Raw genomic sequence first — 7,845 nt, 5'->3', positions numbered from 1 at the left:
CTGTCTGTGGACAAACGCCAGCTCCCTCAGTCTGAAAGCAAGATGAGCGCAACAACCCCATAGTCACCTTTGACTGGACTTAACTGTCCAGGGGTCCTTTACCTTTTACCTTTTTACCTGGGTACGGGGAATCCCAAGCTGTGTATCCATGGGTCCTTGCCCAGTGCTCACAATTGTGTGAAGGCCAGGCCTCAAGGACACCTTCCCCAAGTATCTTGAGAAATTAATTTTCCCAAGGGCTATTGCAAGGTCAGTGGCTTTATCCCACAAGGATAAAAAGGCTACAAAACACAGAGAAAGGAGAGAGAGAGAGAGAGAGAGAGAGAGAGAGAGAGAGCGCATTAGAGAAGATTTCCTCCTTCTCTCTGCTCCCCATTTTTAAGCTTTGCCATCCAGGTAAGTGGGGCTTCATGGGCCAAGGAACTAAGGTGCAAGAAGGTGTAGGTGGATGGGAAGGCAGGGCAATCAAAATGAGTGGGTGAAAGGAATTCTTTACCAGCTCAGATTTAAACAGGAACATAGGAAGCAGCCTTATACCCAAGTCAGAGACTCGTCCATCTAGCTTAGTATTGTCTACACTGCTTAGCAACAGATCTTAAGGGTTTCAGACAGGTGATATGCCCAGCCTTACATGAGCAAAAGTGCTACAAAAGTCATGCATAGCCAAAACACAGTGCAGGGCTGTTTGAAAGTCCTGTTGCAAACTGGCACACACTGCCACCCCTTGACAGTCCTAGGTCACATCACATGGGCAATCTAGGGCAGTCTCAGACAACTCTGCTGAAGCTCCAGTCCACCATAATCCACCCAGTCCTTTTCAGGATACAGCCAAACCCAGTATTTTCATTCTTATGCACTGGAGGGTGAACTATAATATATATAACCCTGCCAATTTTGGTTAAAATCGTTGCATTTTTGAAAGATTCAGTTTGTCATCTTGATTCAAAACACAATCCAATTGTATCCAAACATTGGGACAAAGCTCCTCTTAAATTTCATGGGCCATAATGCAAAGCTTGTTTACTATCCTACTTCATATAAAATCAAATCCAGTGATCCAAAGTCAACTCACAGGAGCAACCCAAAACATGTGACTGCCCAATATCAAAATATCAAAACACAAGGAAGTCCAAACCACAATACACACTAGAGGGTTAATGTTATTTGAGCACTCTCTGCTAGAAACTGTAAGCTTTTAACCACCTCTGGGCCATCTGTAGAGTTTGGTCCTCACAAGTAGCCACATACTTCTGAGGAGTCGTTCTTCAGGCAGGCAGCTGACTGGATCTACACCTTTAGGTGTTGGCTCCTCCCAAAACTTGGTAGTGGTTCAACCTCTGCTTCCAATGCTGTGTAGGGATCCCTTGTGTCTCGTGGAGAAGGTTGGGCTGCTATGACTCACGAAGGCCCCATATTCCCCTGCTTTACCTCTCTGTTTTGCTTCTCTGTAACATTTGCTTTCGGAAATGCCAGGTACTCCTCTGATTAGAATTCCTCCAGCAGGGGATGGCAGTTATAATAGGTGTCCAAAATCAGTGCAGTTGTGTTAGGTTATGTCCATCATCTTGGTCCAAAGGGGCATCTCATGGTATCTAAACATAGACCAAAACTTGCAACTGAATCACAGGGGCCATCATGCCACATTTGGTATTGATATTTTTAAAAGGTGTCCAAATCAGATGGTTTGGTCCACCATCTTGATTCAGAATGGTGTCCAATGATATTCAAGGATTCAAAATGGTGTCCAGTGTGGTATTCAAGTATAGATGGAAACTGCACCCTCCATCTCAGGAATCATTGTGCCAATATTGGCAACAGTATCTTCAGATGTTTCTGAATGCATGGATAATGGATAGGCAGGCAGACAATTCTCTATTCCATCTGCTCTCTCTCTCTCTCTCTCTCTCTCTCTCTCTCTCTCTCTCTCACACACACATTATTATTATTATTATTAATTAAATTTCTATACTGCCCTTCATCCAACGATCTCAGGGTGGTTTACAATATAAAAATATAAAAATACACAATGTAGTAACAAAAAAACACAATGCTCCCCCAGTTTAAAAGGCCATAGATTGCTTAATTAACCAAAGGCCTGGAATAACAGGTATGTTTTTGCCTGGCACCCAAAGATATGTAATGAAGTTGCCAGGAGAGCCTCTCTGGGGAGAGCATTCCACAAGTGGGGAGCCAATAGCTATTAATTCCATTCTATATACTATATTCAGAAGGGTACAGAGGTCATGACTTAGCTAAAGTTAGTGAGGCTTGTGGCTTGTCAATCTCCTAACATAGTCCACAATTATTATTTTTCTATCCAGACTTTCAGTACTAACTCCAACTCTGACACTGGGGTCCTTATACTTCAGACAGAACAATGTCGTAGGATAGTTTAAGACAGAAAAGAAAACCAGTCAGGGGGTGGTTAGGCTATATGATGTTGACTATTTGTAGAGCTGGACCATAAAGAAGGCTGATTGCTGAATAATTGATGCTTTTGAATTATGGTGCTGGAGGAGACTCTTGAGAGTCCCATGGACTGCAAACTTCTCCATTCTTAGGGAAATCAGCCCTGAGTGCTCACTGGAAGGACAGATCGTGAAGCTGAGGCTCCAATACTTTGGCCACCTCACGAGAAGACTCCCTGGAAAAGACCCTGATGCTGGGAAAGATTGAGGGTACAAGGAGAAGGGGACGACAGAGGACAAGATGTTTGGACAGTGATCTCGAAGCTACCAGCTTGAGTTTGACCAAACTGCGGGAGGGAGACAGGAGTGCCTGGCGTGCTCTGGTCCATGGGGTCACGAAGAGTCAGACACGACTAAATGACTAAACAACAAATCTGTAGAGCATTCTTTGGGGTGGGAGGGGTTGTGTGGGAGCTTATATGAAGGTGCACCAAATAATTGTTATCTCACACACTCCAATGCATTTCCCCACTGCTTTTCTTATCACTAAAAGTCATTTTTTTGGGGGGGGGAGAGCAAATTAGTTGCACAAAAGCTCCAAATCAGTTTTACCTGTGCAACCTGGATTTGTCAGCAGTTGAAAAGAGGCAACTGTCTAGAAGCAACCAATGTCACATGAAAGTTACTTGCCTATCCCTAAAGCAAAAGCACCTTGGGGGGGAACCTGTCTTAATAGCAGTAAATTGATGTTTGTGACTATTCTGTGAAACCTTATCATAAAAAAATCCAAATATGAAGAGGGATAATACATACTTTATCAGATTTAGCTGACAAATGGATTTTGTTCTAACCCAGCGTCACATATGCCTTGGCTAATTTGGTGCAGCTGTCATAATCGTGAGCTTTTTTTTTTTTTACACAAAAAAATTAGAACTCATTCTTTCGCTGATTGTCAGCTCTATTTCTCTTGCAAGCCAAATATAAAAATAATTTCATTAAAATGAATCTGTGACATTTCATTACCCCAAAACTGTTGCTGAAGAGGCTAATAATCATTTATATTAATTGGTGCATATTTCAAATTGTGGCAGACAATTAATCCAAATTCTGATCTCAGCGAAACATCTGTAGCTGTGGAGTCTGTTGTGGGACTGCAAGCACACTTTTGCTGATGGAATAATGAGATGCATGCCTATAATTATGATTTCCATGAGACAGTTTACGCTGTTCTGTTTTGAGTGATGGCCTCAGCAGTGCAAAGGTGAGGCATGATGAGCCATCAGTAGTACTCTGAACAGTTCTGTGCAAGGTTGAGGCTGGAGAAAGAGCTCAGGTGTTGTTTCAGTAGCAGTCTGTAGTCCCACTCAAATGTTTCTTATGTGTAGGGAAATTCAGCTTTGACTACAGAATAGGGCTGCACTTTTAGCTCTGTCACCAACATTAGACTTGCCTTCTGAGACAACTGTATATTGCATACAGTTCTCTGAAGAGAAATCCTGATGCATATGTTAACACATATGCACCCATATGTCCATCTATAGTTCATAAGTATATTGTTTTAGCAAGAGACCAGGAAAAACCTACAAAAATAGCATCAACAAAATAATACAGATCATCCATCCACAACACAAGCCAACATCCATGATGTAAGAGACAGAAGATACCAGAGACACTAACAAACTTAAATCTAGCTTGATTTCAGGTTAAACCTCTGAATCACCACAACAATTTTCAGAGATTTTATCCAATTCCTTTTGTTGTTTATTCTTTGCACCCAGTACATAGAGGGTCACTCCCTGTGTTACAAAGTTATTATTATTAGGCAGGAGTCTTTTGGCTCAATAACTTCCTGCTCCTTCAGGTTATCTTTTCCAGACTGCATTTCCCATTGTCTAGTGAGTACAGGGAATGGATATCTAACCTGCCATTGGGTGGGAGCAGTATAATGATAATTGTCTGCAAAGAAATCCCAATGCACAAGCAGCTACACAGGTGTAAGGGCTCCAAATGACTATGACACCTGAACATTAGGATGTACTGGTCACACGAAACTGCTTTACAGGAATAGGTGGTCACATATAGAGATTTCTCTACAGGCAACCACATGCAACACATAATTGTTGAAGAAAGCATTTGCACATGAGGCTAAAAGTGCATCCCCACACCACAGTTACCATGGAAATGTCCTACACATCACATGTGGATAGGGCTATTCTCAGGCTAAGCCTTAAATAGGAACTGTTTCTCTGTCTGAAAAGCAAGTCATGCCTTCTGTTAGAAGATTCTCTTCATTTGCTGGGGCATAGTCACCTTTAGCAATATTTGATTCTGACAGAGCAGGGGAGAATGCAGTTCTGCTAGGACTTCTGAGTTGGAACTCTCAGAGTCAGAGGCAGGTAATGTGGAATAATAGGCTCCTGTCAGACAAGTGCCTTTGAGGCTGGCTCTGGGGGCCCCCACTTCAAATTCCCAACTCATCCCCTGAACTAGGAGATCATGATGTAGTCCTTGAAACACACAGTGAGGGTGACCAAATGCGCTTTGTTAGAGCTGAGATGTCATCAGCAATGTAAATGCAACCCAAAAGTGGCCTTGGGTTGCTGTCACAATCAGAGAAACGGTAGAGGAAGGAATTGTGTTGTGCTCCTAGGAGCGAAGTTGGGATGCCCAGCAATGTTATAGGAACCTGGGAAACTGCTTTACATTGTGTTCTACCATTGGGTCTATCTAGCTCAGTAGTGTCTACCTTGAATACACCTGTGTGTGAATTTGTTTTATGTGTGGAGATCAGTGCGCGCTGATCAACACACAGTCTTCACAGTAAGGCTCTTTTCCAATGGCATGAGTATCACTACAAACAGTAGGTTTTTTATCTGCTGTAGCCTTCATCCACCTTCACAGCTGTTGTAACATAATGTGTGTAATCTTCCACCTGTTCTGCCATTGAGGATTTCTTGGATCATTCTTTGTCTAGCTTCTCCCCCTTGACCTTACCTCCTTGGGTGACCCTACTGGGAGTACAAGACTCCTGATGGCTTTGCTCATAAGGATCATAGGAACATGCAAGCCCAGTCACCACAACAAGGTGATGATCCAGCCAGTGAGTGTCTAACCTGAATGGCAGTAGTGAATGGTGGCTCTCTAGGATTTCAGACAATGAGTCTCTCTCAGCCCTACCTCAGCGAATTGAATCTGGGGCCTTCTGCATGCAAGGCAGATGCTCTATTAATGAGCTATGTCCTCCGCCCACCACCAGCCAAACTGGTTTGGAAACCTTTCAGAGATCCTGAAACTGCATCCTGCAGTGAGGCGATGAACTAGATGATTCTGAATTTTCAGAGCCTATCACTGACCATGGAAACTGCTCCCTTACGGCAAGTGAGGCACTATCCCACCAAGCTCAGTCTGCAGCCACCTGCCAGCTGCCTACCTCCTTACTTAGCCTACTTAGTCCAGAGGATGCTGGTCCTGACTGTCAGCTTACTTCTCCTTGGAGTCAGTGTTGCTTTGGTAGAGCTCAAGAAGGAGGAGGATGATTGTGGTGTTCATAGGGAGCCCCCGGTCATCTCATGGACTATTGACCCTTACACCACTAATCCGCTGCCACCAACCAGGTCCTCCCTGGTAAATCACTTAGTCTCAGTCGGGTTCTTAAGTTAACAAAGAAGAGTGTAGTTTATTGCAGACACAAATATACTTTAACTGCATTCAAAACGTTGTTTATCTCTACCTTATTAGTCTTATTGTTACCTTGTCTCTAACTCTTCTACCTCCCCCCACACAAGAACCAACTGCACTAACTGTCTCTCTAATTCCAACTGTCTGCTAACTGCTTTCCCAACTGCCTTTCCCAACCAACCAACCCACTAAAACCAACCAACTACCCACCTAACCCAAACCTCGGGTGAAGCCCTTTTATGAACAGGTAGGCTCTGCCTCCGGCTTTCCTATTGGTCTACATATTAACCCTTTCTCTCCCCCTATACAGACATTTTCAAACAAACAGGCAAACAATTAGTGGCTATGCTTTCCTTTGTTATGTCTCCACGAAATACTGGCCTCCCTGTCTTCTGCCCTACCACCTCTAATGAGTGCCAGCTTCCATTAGTCTATGACTTCCCATGGCTAAAATCTGCACACCAAACAGAGGAGGATGCACACGTCCACCAATTCCTCCTTCTCATTACCATTGCCTGCTTCAAAAAAAAAAAAAAAAAAAAAAAAGCTTTGACAAACAAGCACAGATTCACTCCTACAGAAGGGGGCAATTGTGAAGGGATTATTAAATTATTTTTCGCAGCAGATGATCACGTTCAATGATAAGCCTATGACAAAACTGTTGAACATTTAATTTCCCTGAGATGTGAAGACAGACAGATGACCGAATAGAAAAGGGGGTGTATGAAAGGAAGCTTGTAAGATATCCTAATGGTACTCATTTTAAAAACTGCCATCAAACGGTGATGGATAATGAAAGTGATTTTGCTTAGATAAATTACAGGAATGACACTCTGGAGAGGTAGAATGTACTTTCATTTATTAAATGAGTGAGTTAGTGCTAATGCAGAGGCTTAGCACTGAAATGTGCTAATACATTCAGAGAACTGGATTCAGAAGGTGTGAAGACAGATTGAACATGTGTATGGGGGAAGAGAGAGAGGGATTCATTTTGTAACCATTTGATTTAAGCATGTTAAGGATGGGGTGAGATTCATAGGTCTGTATCACCACCAGTGAATTATACCAGAGTGAAAAAAGTAAGATGGGGAAAGAATGGTATTTCGGCTGCTTGCTTCCTCAAATTGAATGGAATTTTAAAATTTTATAGACGAGATGTTTCCAATGATCTCTCATCCGTCACTCCGATATAGTCAGCCCCGACACTGCAGACATTTTGTGTCATTGTTCAACTTGTACAGAGCTGCCAGCAACACATATTACATATTTATCAAATGCTGACAATGCAGGTCTAATTCTATGCTTAACTCAATCTGCTGTCTTGGCAATGCAGTAGAACAGGAATTGTCTTTGTCTGGTGTGTCTCTGCAAATTATTATAAGCAAAATAGACTTAGGCTGATTTTGTCTAATAAGTGCCGAAGCATATATATATGTATATATATTATATTATCTGGTATGGGTTGAAGACTTTGTGGGAAAGAATGGAGCTCATATATGCTGGTTGCAAACTGGGGCTAGTGTGATTCGACAAGTGAATGTGTGCAAGTGTGGGAAGTGTGACCAATGACCATTGATGGGATTTTCCATGTTAATCTGTCACTACAGATAATTAACAGTGAATAAAGAATGTGGTCAGAGATGCACAACCTCCATGAATTTTTTTATGCATTACTCACAATGTAGAAAGGTAGAAAAGTGCATTGATGGGTTAATGCACACAGAATGCAAGAGTCACTGCTTACTTGTGCATACCCTCC

General features: G+C 42.5%; 1 long non-coding RNA gene across 1 annotated transcript in view; it reads left to right on the top strand.

Annotated features, from left to right (window-relative positions):
* The first annotated feature begins 5,859 nt into the window (after positions 1-5,859).
* Positions 5,860-7,845, top strand: part of LOC308468368 — a 56,635-nt gene continuing 54,649 nt past the window's right edge. The window contains exon 1 of the long non-coding RNA XR_013981599.1: positions 5,860-6,333. This is a non-coding gene — a long non-coding RNA (uncharacterized lncRNA). The remainder of the gene's footprint in view (positions 6,334-7,845) is intronic.

This window comes from Podarcis pityusensis (genome assembly GCF_964106645.2).
Source record: "Podarcis pityusensis genome assembly, chromosome: Z".
In the NCBI taxonomy this organism is placed as follows: Eukaryota; Metazoa; Chordata; class Lepidosauria; order Squamata; family Lacertidae; genus Podarcis; species Podarcis pityusensis.
Note: the sequence above shows the minus strand (reverse complement) of the source record. Positions and strands in the feature narration are given on the sequence as shown.